The sequence below is a fragment of the Crocuta crocuta genome, unplaced genomic scaffold (genome assembly GCF_008692635.1).
Source record: "Crocuta crocuta isolate KB4526 unplaced genomic scaffold, BGI_CrCroc_1.0 scaffold299, whole genome shotgun sequence".
Lineage (NCBI taxonomy): Eukaryota > Metazoa > Chordata > Mammalia > Carnivora > Hyaenidae > Crocuta > Crocuta crocuta.
In genome coordinates, this window is record NW_027532747.1 from 6,195,537 (window position 1) to 6,220,507 (window position 24,971).

At 54.0% G+C, this 24,971-nt stretch overlaps 1 protein-coding gene across 1 annotated transcript in view; it reads right to left on the bottom strand.

Moving 5' to 3' along the window:
- The window catches only part of BDKRB2 (bradykinin receptor B2), a 29,860-nt gene extending 16,035 nt beyond the window's left edge, over nt 1-13,825 (bottom strand). The window contains exon 1 of the mRNA XM_077780928.1: nt 13,751-13,825. The gene's annotated coding sequence lies outside the window, so the exon portion shown is untranslated. The remainder of the gene's footprint in view (nt 1-13,750) is intronic.
- Between the last annotated feature and the right edge of the window lie 11,146 nt (nt 13,826-24,971).

Below are 24,971 nucleotides of genomic sequence, written 5' to 3' on the forward strand. Positions count from 1 at the left end.
CTGTGGCCCTGACTGGTGGGAGGGGAGGGGGGTGGCCGGGGGCCTTTGCTGAACCAGCTGCTGGCCTGGCTCCCTCGCCACATGCAAGGGTGTCTGGGCCGGGATGTCCTCCCAGGCAGCTGGTTTACAGAACGAGGAGGATGTGACATAACAGACGGAGACGTGGAGCCAGCTGAAGAGATAAAAACGCTTCGTGGCACGCAGTGGTTCGGGTCCTGTCCAAGGTGCGTGCAAGAGGGACAGTGGTGAACCGCAGTTTGGGGCGCGCGGAGTGCTGTCCCTTCCTGCAGCACGGTCGCCTCTGAGACCTTGGCTCTGGAGGGACCTCTCCTATTGCCCATGCCCTTCCTGGGAGTGGGCTTCATTCAACAAACTTAGAAAAAAATTTTTTTTAATGTTTACTTATTTTTAAGAGAGAGAGAGAGAGAGAGAGCACAAGCAGGGGAGAGGCAGAGAGAGAGGGAGATACAGAATCCAAAGCAGGCTCCAGTCTCTGAGCTAGCAGTCAGCATAGAGTCCGACGAGGGGCTCGAACCCACAAACCGTGAGGTCATGACCTGAGCCGAAGTCAGACGCTTAACTCACTGAGCCACCCAGACTCCCATTATGGCAGATTTTGAAGGTCTGCACAAGCCAACGGGCTCCCATCACGAATCTCTGTGTCCCTATCACCCAGCTTCAGTAACTGGCACCTCACGGTCACAACACTCTTGTGTCTTCTCCACCAAGCCCACCCCACCCCTCCTGTAAATTTTAAAGCAAATCTCCTGCGCCTATCTGTTCCGTAAATATTTCAGGGTGTGTTTCTAACACAGAAGGACTCTTTTCAAGAAGCATAACTTCGCCCCCACTATCACATATACAAGAAATCAACAGTAATTCCTTACTAGCATCAACTCACCAGGCGGTGTTCCAATTTCTGATGGTCTCATGATTTCATATTTTTCCCAAGTTATTTTTTCTTTCTCCTTATTTTTATTTTTAAGTAGGCTCCATGCCCAACGTGGGGCCCGAACTCACAACCCTGAAATCAGGACTCACGTGCCTCTCCGGCTGAGCCAGCCAGGCTCCCACAGCGATTTTCTTGAATCAGAACCCAAACTTTTTTGCACACTGGGTTGGTTGATTTATCTCTTGTGTTTCTTTTAATTTATAGGTTTCCCTGACATCTCTCACTCTGTTTTTTCTTCTTTCCAATTCACTTGTTCCTCAATCCTGGCTCTTGGTGCTGTAGTGGCTTCCCCATCCATATGGTGCTATATATGCTATATATATAATTTTAGAGAGGGAGAGAGAAAGCACAAGCAGGGGAGAAGGGCAGAGGGAGAGAGAATTGCAAGCAGGTTTCATTCTTAGCATGGAGCCTGACATGGGGCTCGATCCCATGACTTTGCAATCATGACCTGAGCTGAAATCAAGAGCTGGCCACTCAACCAGTTGAGCCATCCAGACACCTCTAATACTACATATTTTAAGTCAGTATATCTAAAATATGACTTCAATATGTAATCAATAAGCTCTTCTTTGCTTATATATCACTCGTTTATGAGTGCCTACTGTGTGCCCCCGACCAGGACACATGATCGATTCAGTTAGTAGGGCTTACTGTGATTACCAGGCTGTGCTTTCCATGAATTAATTCCGGAAATCCGCAACTACCTTAGATGGAGGTATGACTGCTGTTCCCACTTCACGGATGAGAAGGCAGAGGCCAGAGTCACAAAGCTGGTAGCTAATAGAGCTGGGATTTGAACCCCAGCGCCTCACTGCACTGTCTCTCTTTACAGTGCTACTCAAATGGTAAACTAGAGCCAGTGCGTGCCCTCGGGTCGCTCCTAGGTGGTGGGAGTAAGCCCAGGGTGCGGGGCTCTGGTGGCTTCCTGGAGGACGTGATTATCTGAGGCTTTGGCCCGGAGCCCTCCCACACACCACGTGATCTCAACCATATGGCTTTCACGTGTAGCTCTCATCTTCATGGCTTTTTTGCTGGGATGCCGGAACAGCCCAAGCATAGTGTTGGGGTGTGACGGGCACCGTCACCTGGATGGCTTGAGGGGTTCCCCTAATCTGGAGGCGGAGAGTCAGGGGACTGAGGCAGCCAGGCAGGAGAGACGGCGGCATCAGAGATGGAGGAGGTGATGCAGGAGGGAGATGGAGGGAGGGGGAGATGCGGGAGGGGAGACGCAGGGCAGGATGGGGTCCAGAGGGGGTGAAGGGTGGGTGACCAGGGTGGGTCAGTGGCCTTGAAGGGGCCTGTCGTGGGAGGCTCGGGCAGCCGTGGAGGGTGCGTCCTGTGCGGCACCGCCCCCTGCGGGATCTAGGTGACCCTTCACCTTCTTAGAAGGCAGACGCGAATAAAAGAAACCGTCAAGGCTGTCTGTCTTTTGTCCACGTCTCTGCCTCTCCTGGTGCAAAGTTCTGTCAGCTTCGTGCCCTGTCTGCCTTCAGTCGCCAATTTTCAGCATCCCTCCTGGCTCTGTCTGTCCTGGCATGGAAGGCTGGTGCCTGAGAAGATCCCCCCAGGGACCGATTCACGCCCCCCCACCCCCCACCCCCTGACAGCCTCTGGCATGGGGTAGACTTCTCCAGTGAATGCTTTCTCAGTAAACACTCCTGCCGCTCACTTGAACTTGCCCAGGACCACTTGCAGGAGGAAGAGTGGCTCCTTCCGGCCCGTCCTTAGCCCTTGGGACATCTGTCCTGTCGAGGTGGCTTGTTCAGCCAACAGAGAGGAGCCAGAGGCAGTGGTGTGCCAGGGAATGTTAACAACTGGCTCTCGGGGAGAGAAAGGCCTCATTTGTAGCCTCTGGAGATTTTCATGGTGGCAGGTTTATTCCTGCGCTGGTTGATTTCAAGCCCGATGTGATGCGTCAATGAGCTCACATAGTTCCTAACCGGGTCATCATTGGCGCATGGCGGACGCCAGCGCGCCGTGGTCAGAGGTCTACCCCCCTGCCTTCCTGCCCATTTCCCGCTCTACTAGGAGCCCTTCCAACGCCTATCCATCCTTCGAATTCAACTTCATACCGCCTCCTCCGGGAGGCCTCCCCGGATCCCGGCTGAGCTCTCCCTGCAGCGCGGCTCCCAGCCCCTGTGCCCCCATTATGTCTGAGCACACTCTGTCCACAGCTGCCCCGACTGTCTCTCTCCCTGCCAGGCCGGGTACGCCAGAACCGCATGACATGGCTCTGCCTTCGCCTCCACTGACCCGTGGCCCGTGGCCGGCGCTTGGGAAACATTTGTCGGAAGGACGAATAATGACGAGGAAGGTGATGTCAACAGCAGGGGCATGCAGCACCTGCCGTGTTTCCCGCTGTGTTCTAAGCATGTAAGAAATATTAACTCATTTGGTTCTCAGAACAACTCTTGAGTGGGCACAGATATGCCCATTTTACAGATGAGGAAACTGAGCCTCAGAGCCAGGCCTGGGACTCCATGCAAAAAAGCTCCCGTGTATTTGGCCGTCCCTCAGTCCTGTAAGAAGGGTGGGGCTCCTAGTACTCTCCTCATTTTAATAAACAACAAAATGGGCTCAGATTACACCCCCCACACACACACACACACAGAATCTTTTCTTTTTCTTTACACCTTTACACCCATCCATCCTGACTGCCGTATTGTCAGCCCTTTGAACGAAGGACAGGGTCCGTGCTTCGCTGAATCCCCGATCCTGGCAGGGTAGCAGCTGATGGGGTTTTTGCCAAATTATACTGCTTTTGGCAGTAGTGAGTTCCCTGTTCCTAGAGGTGTCCTAGTAAAGTCCGGGCAGTGTTTTTGGTGTCTGTGGACCAAGATTTCTTGAATTCTGCAGATCGAAGCCCCAGGACTACATGTGGGTGCCCAATCCAAAGCCATGGCCATGTTCGCCCTTGACCTTTCTGTTTTGAGACACGTATGTTCAGTCCATCTACGCGAAGGGATTAGCGCTGTCAACTCTACGTCAGGTGATTTACAGACCTGGTCCCCCCGCCTTCTCCAAGCAGCACCGTAAGAGGGTTATGCTGGGTGTGGCAGCATCCAAGGACTCCTGGGTAAAAAATGAACTTCAGAGAGGTCGCCAGCCCCCAGAAGACCACCCAGCTGTGAAGTGCAGAGTATGGCCTTAGACCAACGTCTGCACTTACTCCACCCCACCGGGCTGCCTCCTTCCTGTGGCGCGGATGGGGTGGGGTGGGGTGGGGTGGAGAAGGTAGAGCTCTTATGCTCTAACATAAGACCACTGTTATCTCTCCATGTAACCCTGCCCAGGAACCACGGTTTGCAGCTCAGCTGACTAAGGGCCTGCAAACTCGCCCGGGGCTCTGAGACCTTCGCAGACCCTGCCAGCTGGGGGGAGGGGGGGGCGACAGGACCCCAGCATTTATCATTTCTGGTGCTAAAGCAGGTGGAACATTCCTACTTCCCGAGCCAGGATCCAGGAGAATTTCCGACGCGCACAAGCTTGCCTGGTCCCCTTATGTATTTCGCGGTTTGGGTACTAGAAACAAAAGCCTCTGAGATGCCCCTCCTGGCCCGTTGTGGGCCTGTGCCAGGCACGGGCCGCGCCCAAACTGCTCACCTTCCCACACAGTCTACTCTGAAGCCTGCCCCAGGGGAGGGAAAGGAGGGCCATGGTTCTGTGTGCCTGCTTACCGCCAAGTCCCGTAGCCTCTCTGAGACTCAGTTTACTTATTGGGGAAAGGGAATTGGTTTCTTTTTTAAATGTTTTTTAAAACTTATTTCTGAAAGAGAGAGAGACAGTATGAGCAGGGGAGGGTCAGAGAGAGAGGGAGACACAATCCGAAACAGGCTCCAGGCTCTGAGCCGTCAGCACAGAGCTAGACGCGGGGCTCGAATCCACGAACTGTGAGATCATGACCTCAGCCGAAGTCGGACGCTTAACCGACTGAGCCACCCAGGCGCCCCGGGGATTGGTTTTTAACAGGCTCTCAGTAGGGACTGCTGTTAGTAGCAGCTTGTATCTGATGAGATACCGGATTTCCTGTCTCCAGTCTTGGGCTGCCTGTCTCCAATTTCTGTAGCCCCCTCCCCCCCAAGGGCCAATCCAACATAAAAGTAATCTGTTGTTCAAATGTTTAATGGGCTGGGTCTCAGACTGAGAAAGGCAGGCTGTTGTGGCCTGGGTATCTTCTCTGAATAGGGTCAGGCAGGTTCCTAAACCTGTCTCCAGAAAATTCAATTTTTGCATAATTTGATGAAACATATCAAGAACCTAAAAGATTCCCTTTCCCTTTTGCTTGGTATTTCTGAAAATGATCAAAAGGATAGGAAAAGCTTCATGCTTAGAGATGTTGATCAGCATTTAGAAGAGGAAAAAAAGAGAAACTGAAATGCTTAGGATCAGAAAATTGGTTATATATATCAAAAATGGTGCTCCAAAGCGTTTGCCAACAAAGAGAGAGAATATTTCTGATACCATGTCAAGCAGGAAACAAAGCAGAGCACTAATTGTATATACAACTCAATAGGAAAAAATCTGGAAGGCAAAATACCAAATTATTAACTAATGGTGTTTGCCTTTGAGCCTGGGATCCTGGGTTACTTTTGTGTTTCCTTTATTTGTAGTAGCCTCCAAGTTTTGTATGAAGAATACATATTACTTTTGTAATGAAGGTATTTAAATAAACTGAGTGTTTTCTCCTATCTTAAAAAAAAATAGGGAATGAATCATGCGTTAGCTTATGTAAGGAAGATAATCAGCCAACTTGTGTTCAAAGGGAAAGACTTGCTTACATAAAAACTGGTAAATAAATACGCAATCGTGTTTTCATTTAAAATGACATGTTTAAAGTATTTACAAACTGTTTCTTCAGTGGTTTCCTGTTTACTCAACCACCAGCTCCGAGCAGGTGGATTCAGCAGGCTTCTAAAACCCAGGGAAAAGTACCCAGATGAGTTGCCACCGAGGGCCGTTCTGGAAAGACACTATTTCCTGCTGGGCATAAGCCCCTCAATGTCAAGGGCTCAGACCTATTTCCTGAATTTGGGGTTCCCCTTGAAACAAAAGGAAAAAGGCAGAAGCAGATCTTTCCCCGACTTGTGTTCTTGATTTTGACTTGTGCCTCTGTTGCCTGGGTTATGTCTCTGAGTGATTTTTTGTCATGATACTTGCGGAGATGGCATGTTTTGTGAGCCCTTTCAGATGTGAGCTTGTTTGTCTGCTGCCTTTGCTCATGGAGGGCCATTCGGTACCATAGCCTGTTTCCCTCTTAAGTCTGTAGATGTTTCTCTGTTGGGGGTCTGGTCTATTTGCTATTGCAGAAGACCTGAAAACAGCCTGATTTTCCTTCCTCTGTGTGTTGCCTCCGCTTTCCTCTGCTCCCCCCACCCCCAGCTTATTCAGCTCCCTCAGCTCGTTCCCCCAGGGCGGGTCTGCTCTGACCTGCGCGGGAACAGAACTGCATAACGAAAGACCTTGGACGACAGTCTCACTGGCGGCGTTCAGATCCCAGCTCTGACACTTACTCCTAGTGAGACGTTATTCAGGGGCCCCCTCTCTGGGCCCGGGTTCTCCTCCCCCACTTGGAGGACCTAGAGCTTTATCTCCAGCGTGCAGGTTGTAAGGATGACCCAGTGGGTCACCCCTGGCACTCAGGACCTCATTAAGCCTCAGCTCCATTTGCTGCCTCAGGAATCATCGTCCCTTCCAATGTCCCCCCAGATCCAAGGGGGGTTCTGTGCGGTGAACACCCCTGGTGGCCCACCTCTGCCCCCCTCAGCCACAGCTACCACAGAAGTTCCCCAGGCCATTTTTGAGGAAAATCCCCATGGCTGGTATTTATTCTTACAGTACACGCGTGTCTCTGGCCAGGGGCATGCAAGGTGTCCCCGTCAGGGCTGGTAGCACCCGGCGGAGGCTTCCAGAATTATGTCTTGCTGTGGGAAGCGCCCAGGCTGAGGGGTCCCTCTCCTGATGCCATTGCCTAGCCAGGGAGGAGTGTGATATCCTCATGGGAAGACTCAGACCAGGTCCCAGCCTAGCTTGGCCTCTGACTAGCTCCGTTTTGCCTCAGGAGGCATTTCCCTGACTCTCCAGTGGTTATAGCACTCCTGCTTAGTGGGTTTACCAGAAGGGATACCTATGGTAGTTTTAGGCAGCAAGGACCCGAGGCGTGGGCTGAGATATACTCCAGGTGGCATGGGCACTGGCCCGGTCTACCCCACTGTGACCTCTTTCCCAGTTAGTCGGACCCTCCACTTAGCTTGGGTCTCGGACCCTCATAGGAAAGAAACTAAAACCTGCCACGAAGATGATCAGACGTTAGTGACCTGTCACAAGCTGGATGTGGGGCCACAGAGGCAGCAGAGAGGCAGTCGGCGTGTGTGTGTGTGTGTGTGGTGGGTGGTGTGTGTGTGTGTGTGTGGTGGGTGGTGTGTGTGTGTGTGCCGTATGTGGTGTATGTGTATAGTGTTGCATGTGTGTGGTGGGTGGTGCATGTGTGTCTGGTGTGTATGGGTATGGTGTGTGTGTATGTGTGTGTGTGTGTGTGTGTGTGTGTGTATCAGTTGGTGACCACAGAGGCCTAGGACAGCAAGAGAGGAGACCTTGCCATTTGGCACGGGATTCAGGACGCTTGGGAACAAGCCATGTGTGCGACCATCCAGGGTCCTCTGCGGATGACAGCAGGAGTTACAGAGGCAGAGTGCTGTGTTAGTTTCTTGCGCCCTTGACCGTGTCTCCCACCAGGCTCTGCGTGCCTCATGGGCAGGTGTCTGAGCTGCGGAGCCCAGAGCGCTGTCAGCAAGTGGCTCGGGGAGGCCCGGACAAGCGGGTCCCGGCATTGTGTGGGCACCTGCGTGCACCATCCTGCTCTATCGGCAGCACGATGACTGTGGACAGTGGTCGTGACGCCCTGATGCAGGGGACAAAGGAGAGGCTCAGAGAAGTCAGTGACTTGCCCTATATTTCTCCGCAAGCACTCGGCCAAGCCTGGGTCAGAACGCTGCGCTGCGGGCCGACAGGCCAGTGTCTCCCCACCCCTCCACACACACCCCTGCGCAGGGGCTGTAGCGGCCGGGGGCCACCTGCTGAGAAGCCTGCTCTCAGCATCCGGACAGACCTTCAAAGGAACTGACTTTGCAGAGAGATGTAGGCCTAGGGATGGCCGCCATGAGACCCCTGGGGAAAGGGCCCTTTTCCCTTGGGGAAGGAGCCTGCGGCTCCGGGCTGCTGAGCTGAGAAGTGAAGTCCCGTCCATGCCTCAGTGGGTGCTGCTTGCACTGCGAGACCCATAGGAGAAGAAGCCAGGAAACTCACCACCCAAATCGGTCTGTAGTGACTAAGAGGCCTCCTTGGAATACCTGTTTTCTCGGGGAGGCCAGAGGCCACGCTCCGGGGGCTCCAGCGCTAATGGCTGTGGCTTCTGATGGCCAGATGCCTCTCACTGTCGCTGCAGAATCTGATCCCCCAGGAGGCCTGGCTGAGCCTACCCAGCTACGGGGCCCTGGAGCCAGGAGGGTGCCGTGAGGCCTGGCTTTGGGGCACCTTGTCCCCCCCAGCCCTGCTCTGTGCGAGTCTAAGAAAGTTCTTTCTCCCGGGTGTGACCAGCTTCATCCGGCCACGTTCTTACCTCGTCTTTAATTCTAAGAATCCTTTCTAAGCAGTTATTAAGCTTCAGAATGACAACGATTTATTAGCCGTACCTTAGACTTTAGTTGGTTTCACCGATCACACTCATCTTGTCTATAACACTTTCCTCTTTCTTGGATTATTTGATGGGATTAATTTCTCATGTGACTGGAATGCACAGACAAGCAGCAAAAAAAAATTTTTTTTTTTGAAAACTCCAGAATCTGAGTATGGTAAGCAGTTTTGGGGTCCCCGGAAGGACCCCGGTGCCCAGCACACAGCCCATACATAGTAGATGCTCAGTGAATGCACTTCCCACAACAATCACAGAATGGACCAGAGGGCTCCCTGCCCCGCCACCCTGCAGTCCCTCCTGTTGCCTTGCTGCCTCTCCCCTGCACTGGCTCCGGGGGATGTGAACTGTCCCCTCCCTTCATTTGCAGGACAGGCCCAGGCTGTGAAAAACAAGCACCTTGGAGGATTTGGGTTCCTTATTTGCATTTAATATTGAAATTTCTGCAAAGGGATATGCATGCTCACAATAGGAATTTCAAAGAGTACAAGTGTGTGGAGCGACCAGGAAGCCTGCCTCCTGGGTCTGTCCTGGCCCCCCACCCGCTCCCAGGGGAGGAGCAGCTGGGATTCAGTCTCCACGGGGGCTTCAGAACCAGGAGGAGGAGGGGAATCAGGGAGGGAAGGAGCGGGGAGGGGCGGGGCATCGGGCACCGGAGAGTCTATTCCCTCCATGTGCCCCAGGCCGTGTGCCTTGGCTTCCCGGCGCCTTGGCTGCCACAGACGATGTGTGCAGACCCCCGTGTCCGCGGGCTGCTGTCCCAGCTGAGCGCACCCGTACAGGCGCGCACACCTGTTCGCACCTGGCCCGGCTGGGCATCTCCCCCACGTGTTCGCGCATCCTAGCCATTCATCGCTGGACACCGCTGGGCAGAAGAGAGCCCAGGGGCCCCTTCTGCGGCCCTCACATTGCTAACTGGCAAAGTGGGGGGGGGGGCGTCCAGAAAGGGAGTGGCTTATCCAAGGTGCAGCGGAGAGGCAACACCCCTCGCTCCCCCCGGGGCTTCCTGGGGGCCAGGGCCCGTGCTGCGGAGGTACAATCGAAGGGGCTCTGGAAGGACCCCAGAGAGCCTCCCCTCCTGTCACCCTGCAGGTGCATCCCAGGGCACAGTAGAGACCCGGCGCTGGGCTCCATCCTTTCCCGCGAGGGGATCCAGTTGGGTGGGGAAGGGAGGCACAATGTGACGAGTCCTAAAGGCTGAGGCCCAAATCGACCTCCAAGGTGCCAGGCTGGCAGCTGTCTGGACTCTCCCAGTTCTCAGGGCAGGATTTCTGCCCGTTCCTGAGACAGAGGGGCCGGTGATGGGGCCCCACGTGCCACAGTTTCGGGGCCCACGTCTTCTGGCTGCGGGGACTAAGAGAAAGGGCCTGGGGAGGGTGGCAAGGACAGGGCCTGACTTCTCCTCGAGTTCGCTCCCCTCGGAAAGCCCTTTGCGAAGGCAGTTTTTCTCCCAAGTGTGGACACAGGCCCACCAGCTGTTAGGAGTTGGAGGCCTGGGGTGGGGGTGGGGGGCTGCAGGTGGCAGGAGGAGGGGCCCAACTGCACGTGACTCGGGCGCACAGCAGAGTTTGGAAGTGGTTCGTCTCTCCCCATCAGGCAGCGCCCACCTTGCCCCGCAGTGGCTCAGGGGACCCGAGGAAAGAGGAGGAGCCGCAGGGTCACGGGTACAAATCAGCACCATAACCACCACTGAAGTGACAGGCACCCTACAGTGTACGACATCCTGTGGGATGTCAGGTCCGGGTACCGCTGATTTTCAAACGTGGACCTGTGAGGCCCAGAGAAGCCACGGGACTTGCCTGAGGTCGCTCTGCTGTCCCGTGAGTTTGGACCCGGGTCTGGAAGCCAACTCTCTGAGCCCCACCTGACGCGGCTCCACGGGCCCCAGAGGTCAGGGGGCCCACAGGGGTGGAGGTGGCGGGGACGGGGGTAGAAACCTAATGTTTGAGCCCTGAAGGGAAGTACGATGGGGCTCCTGCTGTCACTACCAAGGATGACGCATTAGGGAACATGAGCACATGTGTGCTGGGGTGCTCTTCTCCCCGGGACTCCCTGAGATGCCCCAGCAGGGCAAAGACCACACCTCTGATTGTCCCAGACCCTGCTCTTGTCCCCGTAGGCCATCCCTCTGCTAGGTGGGCACCTGCAGTGAGCCCGATGCCTGCTTGCACCGCACAACACCCTCTGAGTTACACCTCAGACATAGAAAGCATTATCCCCATGTCACACCTTCGGACATAGAAACCATTATGCCCATGTCACACCTGAGAAAATGGGCTCAGCGAGCGCCCCTAACCAGGAAGCAGTCAGATTTGAACCCAGGGCTGGTGTGTATTCCACCCTGCTTTGTGCTATGATGATTTTGCTGGGGCTCCTAATGTCCTAGCCCCCAGAACCCCAGATCCCCCTGTGCTGACAAAGTCAAAGAAGTGGCTGAGTGTTTGGGTTTGCAGTAGAAAGTGTGTCTTGGTTAAGGGGCTGTGGGGGTTTGGCTCAGAGAGGACCTATAAGGACTGGAAGGGAACAGTCCAGCTCCAAGAAATAGGAAGTGGCCCATTGCTCAGTCAGACAGGAGGTTAGCTCCAGTCTAAGGAAGGGCTTCCTAACAGTAGAACTCTCCTGAGACGGAGCGGGCTACCTGGTAAAGTAGGGAGCTCTCCATCCCTGGAAGTATGTGCATTAAGAAAGATACTCACAGGCCAGGGGATTCCTAGACTGGGTGGGCGTTGGAAGTGATGCACTCGAGGAGTCAAATCTTAGTAAGTTCTGACCATTTGACTCATGGTCTTGAGGTAGTCTAAGTGCCTTCTGAATCCTCAAAGCAACACATGTATCTGCCTTGTGTGTTTTAAAAAAAAAATAGGCCATATTTTGGGGGGCAGTTTTAGGTTCACAGGAAAATTGAGCAGAAAGCACAGAGACTTCCCATATATTCCCTGACCCTCCACAGCCTCCCCCGTGATCAATATCCCCCACCAGAGTGGTGCATTTATTACAATGAATACCTATACTGACACATCATTATCACCCAAGGTCCACAGGGTTCCCTTGGCATTGTACATTCTATGCGTTTGGACAAATGGATAATGACATGTAGCCACCATTACAGCACTGTAAGATCTGTATCACTGCCTCTCCCTAAGCCCTGACAACTACTGATCTTTTTACAACCCTAGTTTTGCCTTTTCCATAATGTCATATAATTGACATCAGACAGTATGTAGCCTTTTCAGATGGGTGTCTTTCACTTAGTAATTCCATCCATCCATCCATCCATCCATCCATCCATCCATCCATCCATCCATCCATCCATCCATCCACCCATCCACCTATCCATCCATCCACCCATCCATCCATCCATCCATCCATCCATCCATTCATCCATCCATCCATCCACCCATCCACCTATCCATCCATCCACCCAACCACCCAACCATCCATCCATCCATCCATCCTGTCATCCAGCAAAAACTGAGCAGAGTCTGTGTTACACTGAACATGGTTCTCTGTGCAGGGGAAGCAGCAGTGAACACACAGAGAAAATTCGTCTTTCTGAAAACCAATCCTTGGCATTACCCTCTGACCCTCTCTGAACTTTCAAGCCAGACACAGTCACTACTTCAGCAGAGACCATGTGGCACAGCTATTTCCCCTGCTTGGTCCCTGCTTGGCCAGTATCTTCCTGAATTTGGTTTAAGCCCAAGTCCTTAGTATCCCCCCCATACCTAGACTCAGTCATGTGAACCTTCCCCTGTGTGTAAGTAATGAGCCTGAATCCCAAAGAGGCCGGGACATTTCCCCCCAACGGCGAGCGAGAGGCTTGGCTGAGGTTATGTCCCTGAGCTGAGACTGTTTCTTCACTCCTACCCTGAGGGACTTGGAGCACAGGATTGCGGAGCTTTTGTGAATTTTGGGACAGAGCTGAGACACCACCCTAGGTGGGGATGGTGCAGGAGCATTCTTGTTTTCGATCCTTTCCGGAACACTTCTCCTGGCTGTTCCCCGCACCTGCCTGCCTTCTCTACCCAACACAAGGGAAAGTAGCAAACTCCTTCCTCAAGCCGGTGGGGCTGCCATCACCCCACGGCTGCCAGGGCCTAGAAGGACACAGATGGTTTTTCTCCAGAGGAGAGGCATCGGGCAGTGCCCTCTGGGGTGGCCCACCCCGCCCCCAGCCCAAGCCCTTCTCTCCTTCAGAGAAGGAATAAGAGGTGGGGTTGGCCCAGGGCCCCCCGTGGCCTCACATCTGGACCACAGCTCCCACTTCCTGTGGGCTGGCGGGAGCCAGAGGCAGCCCGTGACTCAGGGAAGCACATTCTAACCTGCCCATGAGAGCAACGCCCATCGCCCACCCCAACCCGGGCTCAGCAAACCACCTGCCCCTGGGAGCTCTGACTGAGCACCGACCACATACACGGGGCTGCGCAGGCAGGCCCGAGCCCATTTCTACCTTTGTAACCACCCTGCCAAGTCATCTGTATGCCAGGAAACAAGGGGAAAAACTGTTGGCTCAAAAATGTTCCCTGGGGGACGAGATCAGAGCCGGGGCTCCAATCCGTGCAAAGCCCATGCTCTGAGCCCAGTTCTATCCAGGACAGACAGGACCAGCCCAGGAGGGACTTTAGACGGCAGTTTACAAACCCCCTCCCCTCTGCAGCCTGATTTATTTAACCCTTGCCACCCGGGGAGCCAGCAAGTAGAGTTCTTTGCAGACAGAGGAGCTGAGTCTCAGAGAGGTTAAGAAACGTGTCCAGGGTCACACAGGGCCAATGATCAGCACAGCTGTGAGTTAAAAGCCGAGTTCCAGAGTCTGAACCCCACACCCATCCCTGCCGTACAGCGCTCGTTCCTTACTACTCACGTCCAAGGCGGCTACTCAGGATCTACAGAAATCAGATCACTAAATTGTTCACACAAACACACACCTGCCTGTCTCCATTCAGGGAGAAGACAAACCCAGAACAAACAAGATCGCTCCTCCTGCTGGGAGCCCTACTTGTTACTTGCCAGGACTAAGAAAGGAAGGGAACACCCGCCCTCCCTCCCCACCCCCCAGGATCTAAGGTGACTCTAGCCCCAGCCTGGGAATCCGCTCCTGTGACACTCACCTGCAGTCTCTCTCTTTGTGCCAGACCTGCTGTCCTCCGGGCAACGGCGAGGCAACTGGACCAGCCCCTGTCCAGGACTCACCTTGTCCAGAGAGCAAGCCACGCGGGCCCCTCAGTGGCTCCCTCCGTGCGGCAGGGCAGCCCGATGTCCCCACCCCTCCTGGGAGCTGCCAGAGCAGAGCCGGAGTGGCGGAGCGAACAGCTCATCTTTCAAGGGCTGGATGGTGATGTCATCACCCTCCTGGGCACTTCCTCCCTCCACCTCCAGCCCAGCCCCACGCTCCTACCCCAGCGACAGGGCCAGGCTGGCTACAGTTTCTAGAACCCAGGCACGCCGAGGCCAGGCCGAGGTGGCTACAGCTACCCTGTAAGGCTTGAGAGCTCACCGAGCCACATGGAAGTTTTCCACGTTTGCCCAAGGAGTGTTCTATTGTGCAGACCGGCTGCTCTTTAGAGCCCCGGGGTGGCAAATGTGTCCAGGGCTCAAAATCAGCTGGTCCTGGATCCCGGTCCCCGGTTCCTGTACTCACTTCCTTGGCTAAGAGCCTCGGGGAAAGTAGCTTAACCTCTCTGAACTGTGAGGCGGAGCCGAGATCCTGACAAGTATCACAAGGGGTGTGGTGAGGATTCACAGCAGTCCTGACACGTCTCTAACTTTTGCTGCGTGTCAGGCACTGTTTCTAAGCACAGTGATGGATTAACTCAGCGAATCCTCACAGAATCCCAGGCAGCCTGACGCTAGAGTCTGTATCCGGAGCCACCCTGCTGTCCCTTTCCTCAGTCACATCAAGGATGGACTGAGAAAAGCGGATGCGTCGCAGGTGACCCCTAAATACTAAATAATATTCTTCCTTCTGGCATTGAGATAGGGAGCCGGCGCGCTCCGTAAGTGACTAAGTGTGTCTACTACATTTATCTCGTATCGTTCTTTTCCTCGGGTGATTGTTTCTATGACTGAGTCCAGTGTAAACCGTGGTCGTGCCGCCCAAGAGACGACTGTGGCAGAAATGTGGAAACAACTTCAGAGAAAGAAGACTTCCCCTGGCTTGTTTTGTGGCCACGTGTAAGGTTTGCGCCCCCCTGATCTGAGGGTGTTTGGCAATGATTTCTTCCCTCTTCAACACTGATTGGCTTCCTTGGCTTTTGTCTGGAGACTTCCTGACAATCTTTAGCACTTGGAAAGTGAAGGGGCTTTCACATATATTTTTTTTTTACAGCCTTAAAACCTTTCCTTCAAAAGAGACCAGATGAAGTGGGCATGGTAGAGGCAGGGGTGCGGGGGGAGAGAGAGAGGAAGGTCAGAACCCCACCTGCAAACAGCGATCAGGTTCCACTCAGCCATCATAGGGATAGGGAAACTGAGTCACAGCATGGTTTATTGGGATCCAGGCCTGGCTTGGCTGGAAAGTCCCTCCCCAGCCTGGGTGCCTCGGTTGACTTCTAAGGGTACTGGCCCCTCCTACCACACAGGGGAGTCCTTAACTTGAGGGTTCTCTCTTCCCAGGTGGAGACAGGACTCTGCAAAGAAGCTCCCCCAGGGGTCCACAAGCCTAATCTACAATGGTGTGCAGAATTGCATGTGTGCTGTTTCCAGTTGAGAGGATCTATTGCCTTTGTCAAGTTACTGAAGACCTAAGCACCCAGCAGAACAGAGGCCTTGTGAAGTCCCCAGCTGGTACATTCTCAGGCTCCATGTCTAGGAGACGAAGGTCCTCAGGTATCTGAATCCAGTGTTCATGCTTTGGTAGATACTATTGAGTGTGCTCCAGAAGGCATCCGTCCATCTACACACTTTTCCAGATGCTGCTGTAATACAGTTTTTGAAAAATACCGCCTTGATCCAGTTGGAAGGCTGGTCAGTTTATCTTAGCAGCTAAGGGCACAATCTGACCCTTTCCTTGTCAGGCTCTCTCACTCTAGGCCACTATGTACCTAATCACCCTGGAGCCAGGTGCCACATAACTGTGGACAGCCCTGATACCCTGGAACTCAAAAAACTATTCAAATTAGCCAGTCCACAGGGAGCCTGGGAATTCTAGCTAACCCCACCCTTCTTGCCTTAGGTAAGTTGCTCCCTACAGCTCCAGTGTGTTGCTACCCTGGACCTGGGTACAACCCCTTGTGTGGCTCTGCCTGGAAGCCTTCACATATTTGGAACTAAAGTAACAAAAAGTTCGATCTTTCGTATCTCCAATTATCATTGTGTTGTGTCTTGTCATCAAAAAAGTCTTTAAATCTTACCAAACATTTACCCACTCTTCCATTCACCTACAAGTGTATCAACCCATTCATCCAAATATCCTTCCATCTATCCATCCATCCATCCATCGTCCATCCACCAACTCACCTACCGATTCATACACTAACCCATCCACCTATCCATCCACCTATCCATCCATCCATCCATCCATCCATCCATCCATCCATCCATCCATACATATATATACATACATCTCTCCATCCAACCATCCATCCATCCATCCATCCATCTATCATTCATCCACCAACCCACCTACTGATTCATACACTAACCCATCCACCTATCCATCCATCCATCCATCCATCCATCCTTACATACATATATATACATACATCTCTCCATCCAACCATCCATCCATCCACCCATTTATCTACTCACCCACCCACTTAACCAGCTACCCATGAACTCGTGTATCAGGCACCCACATAGCTAGGCTGTGCATTGTTAGAAGTGAGTAAATCTGCCTATCTGTCACTGAGGCCAGTCGCCTGCTTAGGGGCAGAACCTGGGTGAGGCACCAGATCTTTTCAAAAGGAGCTCCGTATGGATTCAGTAACCACCTGCTTTAATTTTTAGCTGTATTGGTATGTTTTTTGTACTTCATTTTCGCTATGAGGAAATTTGACCAAACCCCTCCAGCACAATCATTGCACCCACTGACTTCTTATACTCCTCACCATTGAGTCCGCTTGGCTGGGGCCTTCAGAGAGGGTGCAGCCCTGCCAATAGCACGGTGCATTCTGAGAGAACCAGAGGGGGATCAAGTTATTTCTACACAACCCTCATGGCTTCCCTGTTAAGCCAGGGCCCCTTTGTGAGGCACGGTGAGAACCTGCCCAGGCCGCCTTTCCAACCTCAGGTCCAGCTCCTAAGCGTTAGCCCCACAGAGCCACCTAAGGTTCCTGAATGCAGCAGATCACGCTTAACTCTGGACCTTTGCACATGCTGTAATCTCTGCCTGGAGCTCCCTTCCTTCGCTCTCACTTGGAAAGCCTTGTCCTTCCCTAGGGGGCCGCTCAGGAGCCCTTCCTGTTTTGCCTGGTTGGGGGGTGGGGCCTGCCTGCATTCAGCAGCCTGACCGAGCCTGACCACAGCCTTGGGGTTTCTTCTGTGCAGCTGGATGTGAACTCCATGAGCAGGGACTCCTGTTTTACATATTGCCTGTCTGTTTATCATCCAGTACATAATAAGTACCCTATGCATACATGTTAATGGAATGAAGACACACCCTGTCGATGGGGCTGATGGGAAAAAGTCCCAAAATTCAACCTTTCTGGGGTGAAGAAAAGACCACACAAAATAGAACAGCACAAAAGCCAGCTATAGACATGTATGTGCATACATTTATAAATGGCTGCCCCTCTACTCCTGTGTTCTAGAACATCTGTGTGTGAGCCTAGGGTTGTTATCCTCACAACTCCTTCCCCCCCCTCCAACCCAGGAGGGCCCCTGGGGGTGGGCTGTGCTTTTTATGCAGAAAGCCACAGTTCAGACCAGAAAGCCAACCTGCCCCCCACCCCTCACCGTTCTCTGTGATCAGGAGACCCTGGGCGAAGGGCTGATCTGTCAAACACACGCCCAGACAGACCAGTCCCGGAAAACTCGTAGGCAGAATCAAAAGGTAAGCTCTGACTTTGATGCATAGTAAAACACATGCAAAGCGTGTAATTTTAACTGGTTGGCACTACCAGCCGCACCTATGAACCCTACAGAGGTCACCCGAGCGCTCGTGCTCTTCGGTTCCGGCTCTGGTCCCCGCCCCCAGAGCCTCCTGCACCTGCCCTGCTGGTGTTCCAACCCTGCGGCTGCCTCATTCCCCATGATAACACTCTTGGCTATTTAATGTCGTTCCAGGCAAAGAAACATGAAAAATCTAACTTATTAGCATGCATTGGCCATGTATCTTTTGTTGCTCAATGTCAGTTTTAAGTGCAAATATCAGGGCGTTTTACTCATAGGTGAAATCATCAAAATGACATAATTCATGTTTCATGGCTAGTATGTGCAGATGCATCTTACTTGTATCAGGCACTGGGAAACCCTGCAGAAGACAAACTCGTCTGTTTTTGTTTAACTTTGGGATATGGGGATTTTCCCCATAGTTTCTGTCCAACTGGGCTTTCCCAAACCACCGCGCCCCAACCCCGATGCAGGGGGGTGAGTGAGATCCTTGCTATTCCTGGTATGCGGACCTCAGAAGGTGGGCTGTGAAGAGGCATTCCAGGCGGTAATGGAGGCAACATAAGAAGGCCAGACCCTCCTCCATCCCTCTGTCCATCTCCTTGCTGCTCTGGGAGGTGGGCGGTGGGGTCCTTGGACCTGGCAGACTGTCAAGCACCCCGGGTTTGGTGGGAAGGAGCCTTCTGTCTGCCCATCAGCTTGGCCACACTTCCTAACTCTGTCCTTGGCCCTGGGGCTGTCGCCATCAGGTCTTGAGAGGTGGTTACTCACTTCCTGCTGCTGGGGCTGGGAAATCCTCAGGGTGAGGAGGGGAGGCTGCTTCCTGGCATCCCTCAGGCCCTTTTCTCCTGGGACTGATGGGTTGAGCCAGTATCCCCAGGGAGCTGTCTCTGCACAGGGTCCTCTATCTCCCATGGGACCTGGGACCCCCCTCACGGACTCCATCTGGGCACCTGGCTGTCTGGTTAACCCCCTGAACCCCCCCAGGTTGGCCTAGCAGCCAGGCCTCTCCACACTCCCTCCTCCTCTTCATCTTCATCAGGAACCTGAAGCCTGGAGGGGGAGTCCAGTGAACGTTGGAGTTCGGCTTTCATGGCATCTCCCTGCCGAATCTTCTCCTCCAAGGGCCTGAGGGGGCAGGAGACAAGGCTGGGGTGATTGGCAGGGAGGAGAGTTAGAATGACATCGCATTGCCCTCCTCACCTTTATTTGCCCTCCCAAATCCCAAATTTCATCCCTTGGTCCCCAGAGGTGGCGCTGTGGGCTCTGTGCTCGGGAGATTCCATAGGGAGTGCTCCACGTCCTGGATGCGCCCTCCTGTCCCACTGTCTTCCAGTGGCCCCGTCACAGCCCAGGTCTCCAGCCCCCGGGGACCCCAGCTGAGGCTCCTGCTGCGCTCTTCTAGCTGCCCCTCCCAGTCCCCTGGACAGCCGTCCCATCTCTCTCCAGCCCCCAGCGATGCAGTGCACCTGCCCCAGAAACGCCCGTTCCCTCTGAGCTTGGGGGTCTGCAGCCCCTCACTTTCTGTCTGAGCTCTCCAATGCCCCAGGGCCATCTTCCCTCAGGGTCTCCCAGACCCGGTCACTTGTCGCTGGGGTGGCTCATGCACACAATTCTAGATTCTCACCGCTCTGTGCATCCTGGTGGAGCAGCCGACAGAGGGAGGAGTCCACAACAGGAGGGAAGTCCTGACTTCCAGCCCTGCACCGTCATGGGGGTGCCAGCTTGGGCGGAGTTCTGGGCTCCTCATGGTAAACAGGGGTATCAAGTCACACAGGGCTGCTGGCTGCTAAGTGGGGATTTGGGCAGCCCTGGTTCTCACCAGATTAATCCTCTTTTCCTGGTGGCGTGGACCGCAAGCCCTCTTCCTTGCCTGCCTTTACCAAAAACATAATATAAATCAACCGCTTTAAAGTTCATCACCTTTGAGCCCATTCACAATGTGCAGCATTGCGTTCCCTTCAAAGGAAACCCTGTCCCCACTGGCACAACTCCCCAGCCCTTGACTTTGTCTTCAGGGATTTACATGATCTGGGCATTTCTTATGAATAGAATCACACAATCTGTGACCTTTTGGGGCTGGTTCCTTTCACTCAGCGTAATGTTTTTGAGGTTCACCCGTGTGGTAGCAGGGTCCGTACTTCGATCCTGTTTAAAGCTGAGTAATATTCCATCATGTACGGAGAGACCACGTTTGCGTACCCGTCCACAAGCTGATGGATTTTTGGAGTTTCTACCTTTTGGCTGTTGTGAATAGTGCAGGTGTGGCATCCACGTAAGAGTATCTGAGCTCCTGTTTTCAGTTCTTTGGGGCAAATACCAGGAGTGGAATTGCTGGGTCCTGCGGAAGCTCTGCATTTACCTTTCTGAAGAGCAGCTGGGTTTTCACAGCACCCAAATCCTCCCCGCTTTCTCCCCACTTAGGTCCAAGCCCTTGGCCACCGGTGCTCTTGGGGAGGGAGGGTTTGGACCCGGGGCCTTCTGAGTATCCGTTGGCCTGCCCTTCAGCACCAGCACCAGCATCCTTTTTTACCCCCAGTGTCAATTAGGATATTTCCAGTTCACTGAGATGCGCTCCCATGTGCTCCTCATTGGAGTCTTGGAATGAATCAAGAAGTCAAGTATTTGGCCCAAAGTTGCCCAGGTCAAGAGAGGCTGAGTTGGCACATGAATCCAGGCCTCCCGACCTTGGCCTACAGGATGCAGGACTCCAGCCCAGAGCCTCCACCTCCCGGTGGGTCGCCCCACAAGCCAGGCTGTCCCCGGGAGCTATCTGCCCTCCGCCCGCAAATGCCCGGCCTCCCTGGGGGACAGAAGCTCTCTAAGTACACTACATTCTGGGCCACATTCCTCTGCCCAGGGTGGCCGGATCCACAGCTGGGGCCTCCAGCCAGGTGCCCTTCACCCTTGACTGATTCCCCTCTGGTTTACTTTCAGATCTGTTTTCTGAATGCAGCCCCTGGCAGCTCCCGGCCCCCCCAGGGCGCCCTGAGGTCAGTCACAGCCACCCTCTGGCAAAGCACAATGGCTCCTAAGTGCTGAGGACCTTGCTCTAGCCAGGCCCCCCAGGCAGGTAGGTTACAGATGCCGCTTCCAACCCACAAGGTCAGCCTCCAGGTGGGAGTCAATGAGGAAAATGGCGCTCCCAGAGGTCAACAACCTGAACTCGGGTACATGACCCAGCTACTGTCCCCAAGGTCATTGCAGTGGCCCCAGCTGGTTTCCCATTCCCCGCCCCCCACCTTTCTCGTCACAGTTGCTGGAGGGATCTTTCTGGTAATTAAAAAACTTAAAAAAAAATGTGCACACAGTACAGTTCACTCTTTGCGGTGTCCGGGTCTGTGGCTTTTGACAAGCGTGGACTTGTGTACCCGGCGCCCCAGAGCCACACAGAGCAGCGCCATCTCCTGTACGAAGGCCCCTTTGTGCTCATGCTTCCCCCCTTTCTGGCAACGAGCCATCTGTGTGCTGTCCAGAGAGATTTTTAAGAATCTTCGCATCTAAAATAAAACCCAGCCTCAGGCCCGGTGGCCCACCGGCTCTTTCCCGCCCAGGCCACTGGCGTGGCAGGTCCCTCCCCTGGGAATGTTCTTACCCCTGGTCCCCCGGCCAGTCCCTCTTCCTCAAGTCACAGCCTCAGTGGCTCCTCCCCAGGGAGCCTTCTCTGCCATCCTGGCCAAGAAGGTGCCCTCGGCCCCTGTCTGTTATTCTGTATCACCTGGGGCTGTTCTGTGACAGACACCTGCCGTGTGCAGTGACATGTGTCTGTTCCCCGGTGGGTCCCCTGCGGGTCCCCTGTGTCTGCCATGAACTCGTAGTCCATGAGGGCAAGAACCACATCTACCCTGTCCACCGGTCCACAGACAGGCACGTACTAGGTGCTCGTCAACCGCTCATGGAACAGCTAAAGGAAGGCCATGGATGGCCATGAACCCAATTGCTTTCATGTTCCCAACTTGACCTTGTCTACAATGCCGTGTGGCCTCCCCAGATTTTATCACACATCCGTCCATCTGTCCATCCATCATCTGTCCGTCAAACACCCACCAAGGCCAGACGTGTTCTCTTGTGCCAGCCCAGGCCTCACAGCACCGGGAAAGCCTGCTCCCTGCTTTCTCATGGCCAAGCCGGACAACCCCCTGCACTTCGAGGCAGGAGAGGACCCTCCCTTCCATCTCCCTGCATGGTCCCCTTGCCACAGCTCTGTGAGGTGAGTGACACCGGAATTATCAACAGGAGGGAGAGTGATCTGTCCAGGGACAACGGGAGAGAAGGGTGGTTCTGGGCAGACTGGTTGGTACGGAGTCGCAGGCACTGTGAGAAAGTGCGCTTGGGGAGGCAGGGGGAGGGGCGGGGGGCAGCCCCCACACTGGGGCCCCTGGTGGGCACAGTGGGGGCCTGGAGCCTGGGAGGGTCTGTGAGGGAGCCTGGGGCAGGAAGGGGCACCCCAGTGCTGGAAGCCTCCACTCACCCTGTGCCCAGTGGGGGAAACCGGGGTCCTTTCGGCTGGGCTTTTCCCTCCCCACCCCCCACCGGAGAGCGGCGGGTCCCCGTGTTTCTTGGTAGGTCACAAGAGCATCCCAGAGGCGTGGGGGAGTGCTCTGGGGCCAACATAGGAACCAGTCCCTACGCTGACGTCAGGGTGACAGCACGCATGTCCTGTGGTCCCTGCTCCGTAAGCAGACGCCACCTTCCTAAATAGCACCCTGTCACGAACCTAGAGGGTGTCGAGCTGGGGACAGGATCCAGAGTTCCCTGTTGCCAGAAATAGGCGAGGGGGCCCCCGCGCGGGGCAGAGACCATGTGGGTGGTGGCTGGCCACGCTTCCGGGCTCCGAGCCGTGTTCCCTACCCAGACCGGAGTGATTCAGAAAGTAAGGAGGTGACCTTTTCCTTCCCCCAGGGTCACTTTCTTGATTCCAGGGTTTATCTGAGGATAGAGAAGACCTCAGCAATCGGATGGGAGCCAGAGTGGATTATGTGACATTGCCGAGAAGGACACATGGTGCCCGGCACAAGGGGACTCACACTCGCGTGGCTGAATAAACAAATACATTGTCTCACTGTCCCCTGGGCACACAGAGCACTTAGAGACAAACAATAGAAACCAAGCAAGCGTGTACTGAAGGTGGTGGTGAAACGCCAGGTCTCCGGGGACGGGGTGGGGGCCGCACAGCCGGCCACGGAGCTGCTTCTGCACGGAGGCCCCGGGCGCCCCACTGGGTGCCGGGCTCCCCGCTGCCACTGCCAACGTGCTCAGGCTGGCAGTAGACGCCACACTGTTCCCGGTGCATCGGGGGCTGGTGCAGCTGCCACCACCTCGTTTCTCCCTCAAAGGCCCGATGGGGAATCCTGGGCACGCGCCTGCACGCCAGCTGCAAGAGGGGCTGGGAACACATATGCCAGCCTCCGAGACTCGGGGAGTGGGGAGCCCCCAAGCTCAGCAGAGTGTGTTCAGACAGGCAGAGGAGCCCACCCAGAATAAACGTGCTGGGCACCCCTCACCACGGACGTCCCACACCCAGGCGAAGCCGTATGTGCATCCGGCACCACACCCCAGGCTGCATGGACCCGCACCTTGGCGCATCACCACGTGTGTGTCTGTGCTCCTGCTCCACCTCCCCCAGCCGCCCACCAGGATGGAACACACAACCCGCTGCATCTGTTTTCATGTCATCGTGCCCATGTGGCTGTGCCGGGTGCCACATGTCACACCATGATTAGGGTTATTGCTTTCCTGTGACAAACGACCACAGCAGAAGGGTGTTCACTCACAGGTCTGGGGGGAGGGGGGGGCAGGGGCTCAGGTCTGAGATGAGAGTGTCCACGAAACTGTGTGCCTCCTGCTAGCTTCTAGTGGCGGCCAGCAGCCCGTGGCGTTTCTCAGTCACCTCTCCGCTCCCCCCCACCCCCAACGCTGCCCCCTCTCTGCCTGTCATGTGCCTTCTCTGAGCGTCTTCTCTCCCCCGCCCTCCCTGCTATGAGGACACTCGCTATAGCACTGAGGGTGTACACAGATAATCCCCAATGGCCTCGTCATCTTAATCATATCCACAAAGACCCTTTTCCCAAATAAGGTCACCTTTATCGTCTCTTTGACAAGGCCCTCCCCTTACTTGGCTTCTGCTTTCCTTTCTAGAACTTCCATTTCTCAGATCTTTTTTTTTTTAAGTTTATTTATTTATTTTAAGAGAGAGAGAGAGCAGGAGAGAGGCAGAGAGAGAGAGGGAGAGAGAGAATCCCAAGCAGGCTCCACACTGTCAGCCCCAGAGCCTGATGTGGGGCTCCTTCTCACAAACTGTGAGATCAGGACCTGAGCTGAAACCAAGGATCGATGCTTAACCCACTGAGGCTCCCTGATTTCTCAGATCTGAGCCACCTGTACTGAATCTCTAACTCTTAGGAATTTTTTTATTCCTATTATTATTATTATTGTTGTTGTTGTTGTTTTGGGGGGAACTCCCCTTGATGTTATTTTTGAACCTTTCCTTAGAATATGACATTAGTTAACAGTTTTTTCAAACAGTTTTATTGAGTATAATGGACATATAGTAAACTGTGCTTACTTAAAGAGTGTAGTTCGATGAGGTGCCTGGATGGCTCAGTCAGTCAAATGTCTGACTTCGGCTCAGATCATGATCTCATGGTTCGTGGGCTCGAGCCCCCACCCCGTTGGGCTCTGTGCTGACTGCTCAGAGCCTGGAGTCTGCTTTGGATTCTGTGTCTCCCTCTCTCTCTGCCCCTTCCCCTGTTCTCTCTCTCTCAAAAATGAATGAACATTAAAAAAATTAAAATAAATAAAATAAAGTGTGCAGTTCTGTAAGTTTTTAGCTGTGTACATTTTGAAGCCATCACCACCATCAAAACAGCAAACACAGGGGTGCCTGTGTGGCTCAGTCGGTTAAGCACCCAACCTTGGCTCAGGTCGTGATCTCATGGTTCGTGGGTTCGAGCCCTGCATCGGGCTCTGTGCTGACAGCTCAGAGCCTGGAGCCTGTCTAGATTCTGTATCTCCCTCTCTCTCTGCCCCTCCACTGCTCATGCTCTCTTTCTCAGAAATAAATTTTTAAAAAAACATTAAAAAATAGCAAACACATACGTCCCACCTTGGAGTCCCTAAGGGGTCCCTCTCAGACCACTTTCTGTCATCTGGATTAGGTGCTACTACTTAGAGATTTATAGAAATGGAATCATACGGCGTGCCCTCTTTTTTTTTGGTCTGGCTTCTTTCATTCAACATGATTATTTCAAGATTCACCCATGTCATTGTATGTAGCAGTCA